This window comes from Zea mays, chromosome 8, assembly GCF_902167145.1.
Source record: "Zea mays cultivar B73 chromosome 8, Zm-B73-REFERENCE-NAM-5.0, whole genome shotgun sequence".
NCBI lineage: Eukaryota > Viridiplantae > Streptophyta > Magnoliopsida > Poales > Poaceae > Zea > Zea mays.
Window position 1 is genome coordinate 43,738,499 of NC_050103.1, and position 19,000 is coordinate 43,757,498.

General features: G+C 42.8%; 1 pseudogene across 1 annotated transcript; it reads right to left on the reverse strand.

Annotated features, from left to right (window-relative positions):
• Positions 1-2,139: 2,139 nt before the first annotated feature.
• On the reverse strand, positions 2,140-5,917 carry LOC103635134 (uncharacterized; annotated as a pseudogene). Its single transcript, XR_004549273.1, has 2 exons — positions 4,814-5,917; positions 2,140-2,180 (listed from the first exon to the last, which is right to left on the reverse strand). The product of XR_004549273.1 is annotated as an uncharacterized protein (transcript).
• Between the last annotated feature and the right edge of the window lie 13,083 nt (positions 5,918-19,000).

Genomic DNA, 19,000 nt, shown 5'->3' on the forward strand with positions numbered 1-19,000 from the left:
CATCCTAGTTAATCAATACATTCCGCTAGCAACGCATATTAAGTGTTGTCGCATCCTATTTAAACAGCGGATGCTGCTAGCAACACATATTAAGTATTCCCACATCCTAGTTAATCAACGGATGGTGCTAGCAACATATATTAAGCGTTGCCACCACCCTAATAATTTAACGGATGATGCTTGCAACACATATTAAGCGTTGCCCGCTAATTTCATACAACGCAAAAAACCATGTGTTACTATGGATGCGTTGCTATAAGGGGGTTTATTTTGTAGTGAGACAACACTTCAACGAGCAAGAATTTCAAGAAAACTGGACGGATCTATTATACCCAGGTGGCTACTACACCGGAGGGCGAGCCGGTGATGATGGGTACGTTCCTTGTTGCCAATCACCTAGCAGTTATCCTCTTCGATTCTGGTGCATCACATACCTTCATAAGCAAGAATTTTGTGGAAAAACATTGCATTCCTTGCACTGAATCAAGGGAGGGATTTATTATCCACTCACCTGGGGGCCGGATATTTACTAAGGAAGTAGCTTTCCATATACCAGTAACATTGGCCGGATGGGAATTTCCTACAAATATGATTGTTATAAAGGGGCAAGACTTAGATGTAATTCTAGGCATGAACTGGTTAGCCCAGCATAAGTGTGGCGGAACCGCCCGAATTATTCCGGCTTAAGTGCCCAAGTCGCACCCTTAAGGGCAGCAACACACTTAAACAAGAATAACACGTCAGTCCCTCGGATCTAGTCCGATAAAGCCACTTAACCAGCTCACTCGAAGGTGAGGCACAGAGAAATACAATACAACATAATACCACAAATTTAATAAGTATCATTAGTAATTACATTATCGGAGTTTCAGAAATAATAACCATAAATTTTAATGCAGCGGAAATAACTAACGGAGAAAACCGAGTAACATGGCGAAGCCTGGCCACGCTACTCCTCCTGGTCCTCTCCTGCGGAAGCAGTAACCCACTCGACCATCTATCCCGGTGGCAGGGATGGAGGCCAAGTCACACCAGCAACAAATCATCCTAAAGATTACCTGCAAAAAATTGTGCCACAAGCAAGGCTGAGTATACTAATACTCAGCTAGACTTACCCGGTGTGAGGAGTCTCCTCTACCTCTAGACATGCAGCTGTTTGGCTGAGGGGTTTGGTTTGCCAAAAGCACTAGCTGAGTCTAAAAACAAGTTTTAGCTTTTCAAGTTTTAGTAGAATCCTTTAGACTAGATGTGTACCTAGCTAATCATACATGGTATCAAACATTTTATCAATCAACATCTTTTGCCAGTCACCTCATTTCCACTTATTACTCAATGCAGTACAATGGATCAAGCAGTCTCATTAGCTGCGAGAAGCAGACGATTCGAATCGAGTTTTTATCCTTGCAAGGTAAACCTAAACACACGACATGTAGGGGCACTCCGTCCCCACACACATCAACCGTCCCCATCGATTCCCCGTCAGCAGATCAGGGCTCACCGCCTTGGCGTACAATGCCTCACTGACCCCGACTGCCGTCGTGCAGTGACCGCACTTGTACCCACCATAACCGGAATGGGAGACCACGTCTCAGGTCGCGTGAGGGGCAAAGTCTACTGCCAGGTTCAATCAGGTACTAGGCTTACCGATTTACCATATTTCTCGGCATGTGCTTAGTACATTCAAACGCTTGACACAGGTATCCGCACGTTAATCCTTATTTCATTTTCATCTCGTAGACCACGCGTCCCCATGGACCCGTGTCCACAGACCATCACCATTCTGTTATCAAAGTGGATACAACCAATTCCTGACCTCGCGCGAGTGCTAGAAAAATCACTCGACTTCTACCGAGATCCTAATTAATAAAGCAGCTACTCGACCTAGCATACTAGTATCCATCTCAAAGGAATCCTGAGTTCATGCAACTAAGGTTCCAGTCAACTCCTACACTTAAGTGCACAGTACAAGCCTACAAACATTAAGTGTAGTAAAATAGCATATATAAACGGTTATGCATAAAACCGGGGCTTGCCTTTATTTTAACACTTAGGTAGTGTTTGCCGAGGGAGGCACTCGCTTGGCGAGCATCCACTGGTTAAGTCCATTCTTCCTTGGGTCGCCCACTGACTGCATCTTGTGGTTGGCACCACATCAGTTGCTCGATCGGCATCTCTCGGTCCTAAATGAGATGCAAGATGCATATGGATGAATATGGTGAAAAATATCACAAGATATACAATACATGGTAGCGAACTAAACACCAATTAGTAAGACACTGCAACGACTATACGCAAGCGCTAGCTATTCGTACGTTATCGGCGTTCATCATTAACACCATTAACAAGACGACCATATTTTATTTATTTACGCAACACAAATACGATATCACAGGTACACGCATTTATTTAATTGCTACGACTTTGCATTAGTTCTATTGATCACACAAAAGCATCACACACAAGTTTAACAGAGGACCGATGCATCGAAGTCGATGGACTCATCTATCACAATCAACTACAGCAAGCAAGCACCTTAATCATGGAACACATGTTAGCCTATGTTTAGCCATTACGAGTCTATATCCGCTAAGTGTTAACTAAGCATTTTTAGCCAAAAGGGCGAACTCAATCATCAAATAGGCACTTGCAGAATTTTAGGACAGCACTACAGCAGTTACTTGTTTTAATCATAACTCTTCAAATATTAATCCAAAAATATCAAACTAGGACTTTCTGGAAAGTTTAAAAGGTGCTCTACAACTTTGGTATTGTCATCACAACATGATTAAACACTTAGCAAGGTCAAAAGGTGTTAACACAACAGCGCTGTCCAGATTTGGGCAGATTCAGACTTGTGACTTTAAAAATTCATAACTGAAGATTCAGACATCCAAACAAAGTGATCTTAGACTTTCTGGAAAGCTAATAAAATGTTCTACAAATTATTTATAAACATCACTGGCTGGTTTAACATGTATCTAGGGTGAAATACACTATGAAGGCTGTGCTGTCCAGAACTGGACAGATTCAGTCTTCAGACTTTAAACATCCATAACTTAATCTTCAGACCACCAAAAATAGTGATCCAAGACTTTTTGGAAAGCTTGGCAATTGCACTACATAACTTTTATAATCACCAAGAAGTGATTCTGTGCTTAACTGAATCAAACAATGCAGTTTTCAAAATCTGTTCTGACGGTGGACAGAACGCAACAACCAAGTTGTAAAATTCATAACTCTTAAACCGTCAGGCCTTTAGTTATGAAATTTTAACACAAGCAAGATAAGAAAAGCATCTACAACTTTCTTATAATGACCATAAACAGATTGCAACAATGAATTAGGCAAACAATGCAGTCTCTGAAATCTGTACAGAATTTGGACAGATTCAGTTACTGAATTTGTAAACAGCATAACTCCTAAACTGTCAGACCTATGGCTGCCAAATTTTAACACCAGCAAGATAATAAAGTTATCTACCACTTTTATGTAGCACATATCTACAGAAAACACAATTTGGTTTATCAAACATACAGCACAACCAAAACAGTGCGTGCAGCCCAAAACAGAAATTAATAAATTTCAGCTCCTAAACAATTTAAAAATTGCCATATTCTAGAGACTTGAATTATTCTAACACTTTGATAATTGTTAGAGTTAAAATAACTAAGTGAGAACTAACATGTAGACTTACTAATTTTTATACAAGTTATTTCGCGCACTAAAGTACCATACTCAATTAACAATGTGTTCTCTATAACAATCAATATCGAAGCGCTTTTCACCAATAGTTTGCATTTTAACTTAGACATCACCTGAGCACTACTACTTTTTATCACGACCATAAACATACGCATTTAGACCACAACATCATACGAGGACATATGCATACTAGTTTCTAGTTTTACATCTACAACTTCTTTACTAGTTATTTTCAGCCACTTAATTGGCATCGATTGAATTAAACCTCTAACTCGACAATTTGGGCACCACAAATTTCAGAATTCTACCTAGACATTTAGCGTCATATAGAGAGTCTACTAATTAACTTGCCACCACTTGAAGCACTGGAAACACCTACATATAACAATCACTTAACGCAATTGAATTCCTCTATTTAACAAGCGTTGGCTAACACAACATAAAAAAATAGTAATTCATACACAAGTTCATATTTTTTCTCAATCATAACACTATGAGACCAACAAAACTAGTTTCACCATTTTAGACATCTTAACTTAAAATATAGCTAAAAGTAATTCGATTAGTTTTCTTAACTACTTTTCTATATTAGGTCACTTAGCTCCCAATTAATCAACACACCATATTTCCTTTGACGCAATAGGTAGAGCACGACTACTTGTTTCTAACAATCTTTGAGTATCAACAATTAATTGCCTTATGGTATTTATCCGACTCGAAAACATAGAGAAGGTGACGACTACTACGGCATGTCGTCACCTCATCTTAATCGCATAATAAATTTCAGCTTTACTGATCGAGTCTGCCGACTAACCGTTTAAACTAGTAAAACCTATCCTTCGCATCAAACAACCCATCGCACATCTTTCTATCGAAACGTAAAAACATCCGAGTCCTTTTCTACTTCTTTTTCTTTCGCCACAAAATTCAATCCATACCAATACAATTTTTAAACATGCACCACATCGACCAATTTATACGAATCGACAACCACCAATCTCTAACTCGAAATCATGAACACAACCATACTACGATCTACCGCCGAAACATTTAAATCACATCTATATAATTCATTTATCGAGTCAATCGAGAGCGACATGCATCGGCTCACCATAAACAAACCCAATCGGCGTTTGCAAGAACTACGGTGATTCCGATTTGTGCATCGCTTCGAACGTCAACGAGCGTCGAACGACTTGCCTTCTCCCCGCAAAACACGGGGTTCGTCTCCTCCACAAAACAAAACAAGCAACACATACACAATTAATCACCGGAGAATAATGTCGATGTGAAATTAAACAAGAATTGTCGTGGTCTCACCGGGGTGAATGACGACGATATTGGGGCTGCGCAAAACAGCGAACACACGGCGGGCGTCGACGGCTGTTTGCTGCGCAGCACAAAGCAGCGAGCCGCGTGGAGACGTCGGAGCTGCTGCGCAAAACATCGAACATGTAGCGCACGACATCTTGTTGCAGACCATGGCCACGGGGAGGCTGCTACGCGCTGTCCTTGGGAGGCAGTCGCAGCAAGGAAAAGCTCGCGGCCATGGAGAAATGGAGCTGCGCATTTTGTCGAGCACCTACGGCGCGTCGATTTGGTGGGGCTGCGGGGAAAAGGAGATAGGGGCGCTGCTTCTTGCTGCTCAAGGTACAAGGGGCGAGCAGAGCTGCTGGCCACCTGTGCGTCAGCCATGGAGAGGCTTCTTGCAGCCATGGAGCAGAAGGGGGCGCTGGGAGGGGATGAGCTGCTGTTGGAATTCCTGGGCGCCGTGGACAGGGAGCTGGGCGACCATGGAAGTCGAAAAGGGAGCTGCACGGCTGGGAAAACAGGGGCGCTGGTCATGGGAAGGAGCAGCGAAGGAGCGAGCTCGGAGAGGGGCGCTGCGCAGGCTTGGGCGCCATGGCTGAGTGCGCGAAAATCTGGGCGCCGTCCATGGGAAGTGGAGGTCGGCCATGGCTGCTGGCGGCCGAGCGAGCAGAGCGAGAGGAAAAAAAAAAAGCAGCGGCGTCCATGCTTGCTGCCGTGAAGCAGGGAGGAAGAAGACCTGCTCACCGGCCTAGGGGAGAAGGGCATCGCCGAGCAGGACCAGGGGGACGACGACCGGATGTGGGGAAGAAGGACCTTGCTGCAGCGCCATGGAGCAAGGAGGAGAGAGTTGTGCGTGTGGGAGAGGAGGAAGAAGAGAGTGGCGGCTAGAAAAAGTGGAGGGGTGGGAATGCAAAATGACCAAGGGCAAGGGAGAGGGATCCGTATTTATAGAGAAACCCTAGGGTTAGGGTTTCAAATGGGCCCAATTGGGCTGGGTTGGGCTGGCCCAAACACGCAAACGGGTTGCGCTAAATTATTTTTCGGAATAAAAATGCTCGTGCGGAATTCGTCTGTACGCGGAACAGAGTGAAACAGAGTTCGGACGAACGGACGACTACGCGATTAACTCGGTCGAGAGTTTGGTTTGACTTTGCTCGAAAATAATTCCCTACGCATGATTCGAAAATAATTTGTCTCGGAATACGACTGGCTTTCGGATTTGTAGTCGGAGAAGGCGAAGTGTGATAATTTAAAATCGCTGTCGATACGGGGTTTTGAATTCGGTTCGGATATGAGATATTTGGCCGAGTCGAGTAAGAAATAATTAGAGGACGATGTACTGAGTATTCCGTGTGAGAGTACGGAGTCGGATTAATTTTTGGACATAGATCGAAGGTTGAGGATTTAGACTCGGGCACAGCTCCACTAACAATAGTCGAGTGTTTTGATTAAATGATCTTTAGACAAGATTTTATAAATCGAGAATGATTAACGAGTTGGCATTCGAGCCGAGAAATAAAAAGTTTTAACAGGCTCCAAAACTGGTTGTTTCTCGTGATCGATTAACTCCGAATTCGGTGAACTTCCATGAGAAAGCCTGATAGACAGAGATAGACACGATCGAGAAATAGAAATTTTCACTGAGCATTCGCGTTAGGGACAAATCTCCCGACATAACACGAAACTGACACCCGGGGTGTCACAATAAGGCCATCATCAATATGGACTTAAGGACCATCAAATTAAGCCATGGCCATGAAGAGATTCAATTGTCCATCCCTGTAGCTGTCCCAACCAAACCATCTGGTCGAGTTTATGAAGCTATCGTACAAGAAATCCAGGATATTCCGCTGGTATGTGAATTCCTGGATGTCTTTCCTGAAGACTTGCCTGGGTTGCTGTCACACCCGATTTTAAGGAACAAAGCCGGGTGCATCTCATACATGCACCAAAGAAGACAAAACATATAGTAACAGAGTGTATAGAGATAAATGTCACAATAATCAGAGTATTTATTACATAGCGGAAGACTTACAAAAATAAAAGATAAATATAACAGGATCTAAAATCCATCCTTGGTGCCACAAAGTCAACTGGGAGACGCCACTTAGATCGAATCGAACTCCTCGTTGTGGCTCCACTTGAACCACCTGTTCTTCTCCTGTGGTGGGTGTGAGACAGCAAGGGTGAGCTCACACATGTTCATCGCTCAACAAGTTGTGGGGAATAATGTGGCATGAACTCACCAAAGGTGGGAGTTCATGTGAAGTGTAAGCCTGATCAACAAAATAGAGGTTGAAGCTGAGCATTGCTTTTATAAGATGGTCAAAATGTTATTAGCAATTACTAAGTATAAGTAAATACCAAACCATAATAAACAATAGAACAAAATTAATAAATAATCCCATGCAAATGCATATGACAAATTGAATTTAGGTTCCATAAATTAATCATGTGAGGCTCCGGGCTGCTCATGACCGTGAGCATGGCTAGTATACCAGTTTTACACTCTGCAGAGGTTGCTCATCTTTACCCACAAGCCGTGTTACCCATCTGCCAAGGGGTCATGAATCCCATACACCTCTACCAAGGAAGCGAGGAAGGGTAACACTAGGAGGCCTTTACAAAGTTCCACTAGCTTCAGAAAACCCGCTATAGTTTATAGGAAGCTCCAGTGCAGGAATCTCTCGCCTGACCGCCATCGCAGCAAAATCAACCCAAGGACCTCCCTACACTAACCACTCCCTACTGCTCTTGCCCCTTTCGGGTAAGGTAGTCATCCACTAGCTTTCCTAGTTAATCAGCCAAGGGCGTTCCATTAAACCCTTGTGGTAGCATTGTTTTCCCGAGTGGTCGCTCCATGTTCTCATTAACATAATGATCTTATCATGAACATAAATAACATAACAGAATAATAGGAACATGGATATAATGAAATATAATCCCAAAACCATATAAAGCAATAGCATAGCTACCCAATTGATTCAGGGATAAACAAGGTAAAAAGAATAATCAGTCTAGGGTGACCTATTGAGTCCCATCAAAATTAAACTATGCATTGACAAGTGATAATAAAGAACATTATTGGGTAAATGAAAGTGATCAAGGGCACAACTTGCCTGGCACTTGAGATTCCAGTTACCAGGATGATTCTTCCGGTGACTCGTGACCTCACTGCTAGTCGTAGCAATACAAACAAACATGGTATAGACAAAATTAACATCACACCAAACATAAGTACAAACTGAATAATAATGATCTACGTGTCGTAATGAGACCGTGGAATCGAGAACCACTAAGATCGGAATCATGGTTAATGAGTTATGATTTTATAGATGATTTATGTGACTAAAATATTAAACTATATTATAAATTGGTTAATATAAATCAGATAAGATGTTATTCTATAAATAACTATCTCAACTTTAATCTAAGTTATAAATTGACCATAGATCATATTCTAGTAGATTATAATGATAAGCAGTTTAACCAACATAAGTTAAATAAAGATCTAATTATAAAAGAATTAGCCATGGTATAATAAATATTGTTATTGCATAGTAATTATTTGTACGAGACTAACACAACTTGAATGGATCAAATCGGAGTTATAGATTTTAAGTTATGAATTTCTAAAGATTCTATGTGTTTTGTACAAGATTAAATAGAATATAAATTTTAATGTGACTTTCATGTCAAAACAGAGGTACTAGATGATAAACAATAATATTACCAAATTATAAGAACTGGAACTGGAATGGACTAATTTGGACTTAATATGAATTTTATATGAACTAAACAAGTTCTAGGAATTATTTTTATATTAAAAACTCATTTCTATAGTTAATTATACAATCCCTCAGGTCACTGGACCATGCATCAAAACTAGATAACAGCAGGGGTCCCTGCGCAAAAATCCTAATACTCAGTGAACAGCTGCACAGGACTGCGGATTTGATTCATGTTTCTCTTGGGGTCTCTTTAGCAAATGTTCTCGAATGAAGGGGTATTATGGGATCTCAGCCGTTGGATCAGGGTTGTTCGTGTGAGATTAAATCGAGTCCAAACTGAATCGATATGGCACCAGGACCACAGGATCACGGATCAGTGGCGCAGATTTCAAATCCAAATCCGCGCGATCTGCTCACCACCGTTGGACTCCGGATGAACGTCACAGATTTAAAATCATCCCGATCCCTCCGCATACATCCGATCTAGATCTAACGTCCTAGGTTGGTTGGATCGCACTGGCACCTAAGACCTAACCACGGCCGCCGATCACCGATCCAACGACCACCATACCATCTACCGAATCGTTACCCCAGAACTAATCTCAGGCCTTGATTCTAGGATCGACGGTGATGGCACCTTTCTCCTTTAACATGCCAGCCAGGCAGCGGCGCCGGGCATACCGTGGCGGAGGACATCACCAGAGCTCCCCAACCACACGCACATATGTTCTGCTCTCGATTCCCTAGCGCTACGCGTAGTAGAGATAGCAGCAAACTCGACGAAGGTCTTCTTACCTTGTATGGCAGCGAGGGGAGTCCTGACCACGCTGAGGGGTGATTCCGCCATGCTGCCATGCTCCGATGAGCAGTTTGGAGCAGTGCTTCGGACGCAACCTGCTCACCGATGCCACACAAAGCCTCAGAGGGCACCGGCGAACATCCCCAGGAGGTTTGGAGGCCCCGACGGCGAACCGGCAGCCAGGACCGGGATCGACCGTGGCGGCCCGCCATTCTTCTTCTGCGCCAGAGCCCTTAGCCGATTGATTGGCACCCGCTGGCGTCCTCTCTCACTGTCTACCTCGTTCTGCTCTTCTCTCCATTCGCGGTGGGTGTTCAAGGCGCCAGTCTGTGGCTTATAGCAAGGGGTGACCATGGTTCTATATGAAGCAAGCGGAGGCGACGTACCTGTAACCACCCAAGGCGCACCTAACGGAGGTGGTTACGACACGCGCGGAGCTTGCAGCAAGGCAGAGGAGGAGGTCCTGCATGTGAGGGTTCTGGTGGAACAGGGATCTTTCCCTGACCTTGCGCGGCACTCTATTACGGCATGCACGAGGGAGGAGAGGGCTCTGATGGGTGGACCCGCGGGGCAGCGCTGAGTGGGAATAGGCTGGCTCGGGAGGAAAGCCGAGGTCGAGCGACTGTAGTGTGGGTCCCGCATGGCAGTGCCCGTGAGGAGTAAGTGCGCGGTTGGGCTGGTGGTAGGCTGCTGAGAGTTGGGCCAGGGGTTAAATTCGGTCCAGGTTAGGTTTTATTCTCTTCTATTTTCTATTTCCTTTTCTCTTCAATTTTATTTCCAAATCCAACTTCAATTCCATTTTGAATTCAAAGTGTGTGACAAATTCCTATTCACATTAAATGTTCAATTTGAACATAGTATGGTAAATATTTATTTATTTATTTTATTTTGTTTTGTATAGTATTTCTCTCTTTCTATATTATTTTCAATTTTCCTCAATTTGCACTTTTGGGGGTTAAATCCAATTCTCTTCTTATTATTAAATTCCCATATTATTCCTTTTTGACTTACAAAATTCAAACTCCAATCTAAGATAAAGTTTAAGAATTCAAATTTAATACCCACTAAAATACAATCATGATGCAGTAGATACCTATTTATTCTAATTAATTTATTTGTTTGATAAATGTTTGAAATATGAGACACACTCATATTATTTATTTCTTTTTAGGATAATGGTATTTTGATTGTGGGACAAGAGTTAAAAGTTACTTCAAAATTAAATATTATGTAAATAAAGGCTTATGGTGCATCATCTCATAATATGCATAATCATTTAGTTGAATAGAAAACTTTTCTATTATCTTTTTTTTCTAATTTCATTCTTGGTTTCGAAATTTAGTCCTCAAAATTCAAAGCTCCAGTATAATTTGAGATATCTGAATTTACTATTTTATTTCTTTATTTCTTTATTTCTTTATTTTATTATTTTTATACTAATTTTGGGCTTTACAACTTAGGTGGCATTTAAGCTCTGCATCCCCTTAGGAACGACTTTGGAGCTTCGTAACTTACTCTGCGTCCCTTCAGGGACGACTTTGTAACTTCTTCATCTCTTGAGTAATATTTTGGCTCTGCATCCCCTTAGGGACGACTTTTGAGCTTCTCCCCGACCTTATGCACTCGATGGTGCGAATCCTAATGTTACATTTTACATGTGGGGAAATTTGGCCCTTGTATTACAGAGGGCTAAACAAAAAGAATGAAAATTACAACCTATGGCCCCATTAAAAAGCTTTCTCCCCTTTTGAAAGGAAAAGGGTGCCATAGGGAAAAAATAAGAAAATTACATTTTTTATACATAATATCGTCGAAGCTCATCCACATTCCAAAACCTAGGTATGTCGTTGCCGTCCATATCTTTCAGTCTGTAGGACTCGGGTCTTGACGAAGATACCACCAAAAAGGGACCTTCCCACTTTAGCTGAAGCTTCCCACCACCCTCTGAAGCACCAAATGACCTGGCTTGATATTCTTCAATCTTAATTTTCTATCGCACCATATGATCTTTTCGGCCTGGTATTTATAGATGTGCTCTATTGCTTGTAGTCTGGTCCCTTCTATGGCGTCTTTTGTTATTTGGCAATTATCTTCGTCTTTTGTCGAAGCTAAAGTTCTTATTGAACCCGTTTTTGCTTCTTCCGGTGTTATTGCTTCGTCACCGAAGAAAAGCTTGAACGGGGTAAACCCTGTTGACCTTGATACTGCAGTGTTGTGGTTCCACACTACTTTTATTAACTCGTCTGGCCATTTTCCTTTGGGTTGATTTAAGATTGACTTCATTATTCCTGTTATTATGATTCCATTTGCTCTTTGTACCAATCCATTTGACTCTGGATGCCTCACTGATACAAAGTGTATTTTTGTGCCAATCTGGCTACAAAAGGTTTTGAATGTCTCAGCATCGAACTGAGTTCCGTTGTCAACAGTGATAGCCTTCAGCACGCGAAGCAACAAACGATATTTTGCCAGAAGAATTTCTGGACCGTGGCCGAAGTTATTGTAGCTAAGGGCTTTGCCTCAATCCACTTGGAAAAATATTCCACTGCCACCACAACATATTTCAAGTTGCCTTGTGCTGGTGAGACACCTAACAAATCTAGGCCCCATCTTTGCAGGGGCCAAGTTGGCTGTATTAGCTGGGTTAGATACGAAGGTTGCTTCTGGTCTCTGGCACATCTTTGGCAATTTTCACATTTTGAACTAAATCTACGGCATCCGAAGCTACCTTCGGCCAGTAAAAACCTTGTCTGAAAACCTTCCCCACGAGAGGCCTAGACCCAATGTGGGCCCCACACAACCCCGCATGTATTTCCTTCATCAATTCTTGATCTTCAGCTCTGGACAAACACTTGAGCAATGGAGAGCAAACTCCATGGTTGTATAATTCCCCTTCTATTATTACATATGACCTTGTCCTTGCTTCCATTCTTTTATTGTAGACTTCATCATCCGAAAGACAGTTGCCCTGGAGGAAAGATACAATCTCAGTCCTCCAATCTTCACTATGTACCGGTGAAATTGTGAGCACCGCTCTTTCCATGAGCTTGACTGAAGGAGCTTTTATTGTCTCAAAAAATACTTCCGAAGGTAATGGGAGCCCTTGTACCGCGGATTTGGCTAATAAGTCTACATGTTCATTTTCTCCCCTTGGGATATTCTTTACAGAGAAACCTTCAAAAGAGGCTTCCAACCTTCGAACTGCATCTAAATACTTTTCAAGCTTCGGGTCTCTTGCCTTACTGCTTTTGTCCACATGACCCGAGATAACTTGTGAATCAGACTTGAGGATCGCCCTTCTTATGCCCATTGTCTTAAGTTTCCAAAGCCCCAAGAGAAGAGCTTCGTACTCTGCAATATTATTTGTGCAGCTGAAGTCTAATTTTACTGCATAACAAGTTCTGACTTTGGATGGCGCAACTAGAATGGGAACTGCCCCTGCGCCGAAGTGTGGCGGAACCACCCGAATTATTCCAGCTTAAGTGCCTAAGTCACGCCTCAGGGGCCGTAACACACTTAAATCGGAATAACCCGTCAGTCCCTCAGATCTAGTCTGATAGAGCCACTTAACTAGGATCAAATTCCACAATCTCACTCGAAGGTGAGTCACAGAAGAAATACAATAAAACAGGAAACCTCAAATTAAGTACGGAGTTATTACATAAATCGGAGTTTTTGGAGTAGCAACTAAAGTTCACAAATTAAAGTGCAGCGGATAATCGATGTCGTCGGTAATGAGGAAATGGGCAAGGCCTAGCCCACTACTCCTCAGGCTCCTCTCCTGCCGGAGCAACATCCCACTCGACCGTCCAACCCGGTGGCAGGGTGGTAGGCCAAGTCACACCATCAACTACGTCCTGCATGGTACCTGCAAAAATGGTGCCACAAGCAAGGCTGAGTATACTAATACTCAGCTAGACTTAACCGGTGTGAGGAGTCTACTCCTCTACCTCTAGACTATGCAGCTGTTTGGCTGAGGGGATTGGTTTGCCAAAAGCACTAGCTGTTTCTAAAATCAACTTTTAGCCTTTCAAATTCTACCATCATTAACTTAGCTAGATTTGCTCCTTCTAAGCATACATGGTAACAAGCAATTAGCTCAATCAACAAGTTATCTCATATAATCCACATTTCACTTCTTACTCGATGCAGTACAAGGAATCAAGCAGTCTCATTAGCTGCGAGAAGCAGACGATTCGAATCGAGTTTTAACCTTGCAAGGTAAACCTAAACACACGGCATGTCAGGGTACTCCGACCCCACACATGACAACCGTCCCCATCGATTCCCCGTTCGCGTCCAGGCCTCACCGCCTTGGCATACAATGCTCCACTGACCCCGGCTGCCGCCGTGCAGTGACCACACTTGTACCCACCATAGCTAGCATGGGAGACCCTGTCTCAGGTCGCATGAGGGATAAAGTCCGCGCCCGGCTTCACTCAGGTACTAGGTTTACCGGTTACCATTTTTCCCGGCATGTGCTTAGTACGTTCAAAAGCTTGACTCAGGTATCCACACATTAATCCTTAATTCATTTTTCCGTCTCATGGACAAGGCATCCTCCCTGGATCCAAGTCCATAGACCAACATATATCCCATTATCAAGATGAATACAATCAATTCCTAACCTCGCGCGAGTGCTAGAAAAATCACTCGACTTCTACCGAGATCCTGATTAGCAAGCAGCTACTCGACCTAGCATACTAGTATTCATCTCAAAAAGGAATCCTAAGTTCATGCAACTAGAGGTTTCAAGCAACTCCTACACTTAAGTGCACATTACAGTCCTACAAGCATTAAGTGTAGTAAAGTAGCATATATTAACATGGTTATGCATAAAACCGGGGCTTGCCTTCAATTGCTGGGGCTGCGGGGAGATCCTCAATAGCAGCCTCTGAAGCCTGCTCCTGGTCCTCCTCTTGGACAGGTCCTTGCTCGGGGATGAGCACGTACTCTCCGTCGGCAAGATTACAATCTAATGAATGCAATGCGTAAGATATATGCATAATATGATATGTGCTTTTAGAAATTATAACTTTACAGGTGTATGGTCTTTTGAATTTAAACAAGTTAACTCCATTTGTGTAAAGCCCTTGGGTGGTATGCTTGGTAAATTGGGTTAAACTTAGCTAAGGTAAGGGGTAGGTTAAACTTTGGGGTTCTACTGAATTCCTTTTAAGTCTTAGGGATAAATGAGAAGTCCTCAAGTTAGACTTATGGAGATGAGGTTTACTTCCTCTTTCCTCTTTTCTTTTATTCTCTTTAATGTTTTGGAGTAGGTTTGAACTACAAGTTGCTTTTATAAAATTCTAAAAATTCTGCAAAAATTACACTGGCTTGTTACTGGTGTATGATTCTCTGTCACAAAATTTGGGGTTCAGAAAGTGAATGGTTTTCTCTGGACAAAATTACCAAATTTTAGGGCAGAAGGGGTACTTTGAGCTACAACTATTATTTAACAGTGGGTAATTCTCAAAAGCTTATTTTTGCTGGCTTTTAGGTGTTATAACATGACTTGATACAAATTTCTAGTCATTAATACCCTTTAATTCTTTCCCTATGATTTTCTTAAGGTTTCTAGCCAAAGGGGTGCTTTCTACTACCACTATACTTGAAAAACATCAAACAACCGAGTTCTTATTTTTCTTAGTTGGTATTTTGCGCAAGAGCAATCATTCTGAAGTTTGGCTTCTTTTTGCTTAAGGGAAGGGGTGGTTTGCATTATTCAAGTCAAATGGCCTTTCTCACAAATTACTAGCAAAAGGCATGGGTTCACTTCTTTTTCATGGGTTTGTATTTTTCTCTGGTGGTTTATCTCATCATGGACTTAGCAATTTTTTTGGTTGCCCAATGCCACATTATTTGAGGTTGTTTATGATTTATTGGGAAAATGCCTTATTACCACTTTGTATTTATTTTCCTTACTTAAAAAGTTAGGCTGGGGTGCTCTGTATTTTTGTAGTGGGGCTCTAGTGGTTATGAGTTCACTGGATTTTTGTTAACCACTTTGGTTATAGTTTTGCAATCCTAATAATTGATTTTCAGTCTACATAATCCCCTGAAGAAGATCCTGTGAGTATGAATTCGCCACTTTGGTCTGTGAGTATGCAGATGTCTTTCCTGATGAATTGCCAGGGATGCCACCGGACCGGGATATTGAATTCGCCATCGAGTTGCAACCGGGAACGACCCCAATTTCCAAGAGGCCCTACCGAATGCCACCCGCTGAGTTGGCAGAGTTGAAGAAGCAGTTGCAAGAGTTGCTGGACAAGGGATTTATTCGCCCAAGCACTTCGCCTTGGGGATGTCCAGCACTGTTTGTGAAGAAAAAGGATGAAAGCTTGAGGCTGTGTATAGATTACCGCCCTCTTAATGCGGTAACTATCAAGAACAAGTATCCTTTGCCTCGTATTGATGTTCTCTTTGACCAGTTGGTCGGGGCTAAGGTGTTTTCCAAAATAGACCTTCGCTCTGGCTACCATCAGATCAAAATACGAGCAAGTGATATTCCGAAGACGGCATTCTCAACCAGATATGGGTCATATGAATTCTTGGTGATGTCATTCGGGCTGACAAATGCACCAGCATATTTCATGTATCTAATGAACTCTGTTTTCATGCCGGAATTGGACAAGTTCGTGGTGGTTTTCATCGATGACATTCTGGTGTACTCAAGGAACGAAGAAGAACATGCCGGGCATTTGCATGTAGTGCTTCAACGTCTGCGAGAGCACCACCTTTATGCCAAGTTATCCAAGTGTGATTTTTGGCTAAAGGAAATCAAATTCTTGGGTCACACTATCTCTCAGGATGGAATAGCTGTTGATCCTGATAAAGTGCAAGAGGTGATGAACTGGAGGCCACCAACGACTGTTCGCCAAATTCGGAGTTTTCTAGGATTGGCTGGTTATTACCGAAGATTTATTCCGGACTTCTCTCGAATTGCGAAGCCTATTACTGAGTTGCTGAAGAAAGAGGTCAAATTTGTGTGGAGTCAAAAGTGCGAAGATGCCTTCCATGCATTAAGGCAGCATCTGACCACAGCCCCAGTATTGGCGCAACCCGACAGCAGCAAGTCTTTTGATGTGTATTGTGATGCCTCTGGCACCAGGCTAGGTTGTGTCTTGATGCAAGACAACCGAGTCATTGCTTATGCCTCAAGAGCACTCAGGCCTCATGAGCAAAATTATCCTACTCACGACCTTGAGTTAGCAGCAGTGGTTCATGCATTGAAAATGTGGAGGCACTATCTAATGGGAACCCACTGCAACATCTTCACTGATCATAAGAGCCTTAAGTACATTTTTACTCAGGCTGATCTTAACATGAGGCAGAGAAGATGGCTAGAGCTGATCAAGGATTATGACCTGGAGGTACATTATCACCCAGGGAAAGCTAATGTGGTAGCTGATGCCTTGAGTCGGAAGTTGCAATGCAACTGTATTCTGATGGATTCTCATGTTAACACCTTGTGTGATGAGTTGAGCAAGATGCAAATTGAAGTGATTCCTTCTGGTTCTTTGTCTCACATTTCTGTTGAGCCAGCTTTGCAAGACCAGATTATCATGGCCCAGCTCAGTGACCAGGGAGTGCAGATTATCAAGAGAAATCTCCATCAGAAGGTTGAGAAGTATAATTGTTTCCGCCAGGATGAAAAGGGTGTGTTATGGTTCAAAAGCAGATTGGTAATTCCTAAGGACCAGGATCTCAAGAAGAAAATTTTGGATGAGGCTCATCTCTCCAAATTCTCTATGCATCCGGGAAGCACCAAGATGTACCATGATTTGAAGCTTTTGTACTGGTGGACCAGAATGAAGAGGGAGATAGCCCAGTATGTATCAGAGTGTGACACCTGTCAGAGGATAAAGGCAAGCCACTTGAAGTCCGCTGGAGCTTTGCGACCAATGTCCGTACCTTCGTGGAAGTGGGACGACATCAGCATGGATTTCATTGTGGGTCTACCCAACACCTCTCGTCATCATGATTCGATTTGGGTTATTGTGGACCGATTGACGAAAGTGGCACATTTTCTTCCTGTGCACACCACTGATAAGGCTCAGAAGTATGCAGAATTGTATATTGACCGGATCGTGTGTTTGCATGGATTACCTCGGACCATTGTTTCTGACCGAGGAGCCCAATTTGTTGCCAGATTTTGGGAAAAATTGCAAGAGTCTTTGGGAACCAAGCTAATCAGGAGTTCAGCTTACCACCCACAGACTGATGGTCAGACGGAAAGGGTAAACCAGATTCTGGAAGATATGCTGAGAGCTTGTGCGATCGATTGTGGCAAGAACTGGGATAAGCACCTCTCCTTGGCAGAGTTTGCTTATAACAATAGTTATCAATCCAGCCTAAAGATGGCACCTTTTGAAGCTCTCTATGGAAGAAGGTGTAGGACACCACTCAATTGGTCTCAGCCTGGTGAAAGAGAAGTTTTTGGACCTGATTTGGTGACTGAAGCCGAAAGGAAGGTCAAGCTAATCAGGAAGAATCTAGAAGCTGCTCAGGCCAGGCAGAAGAGCTATCATGATCGAAGAAGGAAACCTCTCCAGTTCGAGGTGGGAAGTTTTGTATACCTCAAGGTATCACCCACCAAGGGAGTGCAGAGGTTTGGGATCAAAGGCAAGCTAGCCCCTCGTTACATTGGACCTTATGAGATCATCGAAGCATGTGGACCCGTGGCATACAAGCTGAAGTTACCTTCAAAAATGTCTGCCATTCACAGTGTATTCCATGTATCTCAGCTGAAGAAGTGTATTCGATTGCCGACTGAGATCATAGCAGAGCCAGAATTGGAGATAGAGCCAGATCTCTCGTACCAGGAGTACCCCTCCAAGATTCTGGATTGCAAGGAAAGATCAACTCGGGCTAAATCAATCAAGATGTTCAAGGTCCAGTGGAGTAATCACTCAGAGGAGGAAGCTACTTGGGAAACCGAGGAATTCTTAAGATCCAACTTCCCCGATTGCCTACCTAAGGAAGCTGGTATGTAATCACCCCCAACCCCTCCTCCTGCCTTTCGAATCTAATTTCCAAAAATATGATCTTAATTCAGAATGAAGTAACTATAAAGTAAAACTTAAAAGGACTTCCTTCTAAAGTTGCAAAGAGAATGACATTCGAAGAGCAGTTTCGCCCTAATAATAACAATCCCCACCCTTTTCCTATCAGTCTCACCCTTCGCTTCACCCCGGGAGGACTCTGGCCCAAATCTCGGGACGAGATTCCTTTAAGGGGGGAAGGCTGTGACACCCCAGTGTCACCTAGGGTTTCTCTTGAAAAGCCCAACCAAAAACCATCATTTTATGTAAATCAAAGTAAGCATGAGCATCAAATTAACTTAAGTAATAAAGAATTCACCAAGTATGTACTTAAAAGTGTCATGATCAAAACAATTGAGTCTTTGAAAAGATAAGAATGTGCAACCCTAATTAAGAACCCTAAGTGAGCCCCA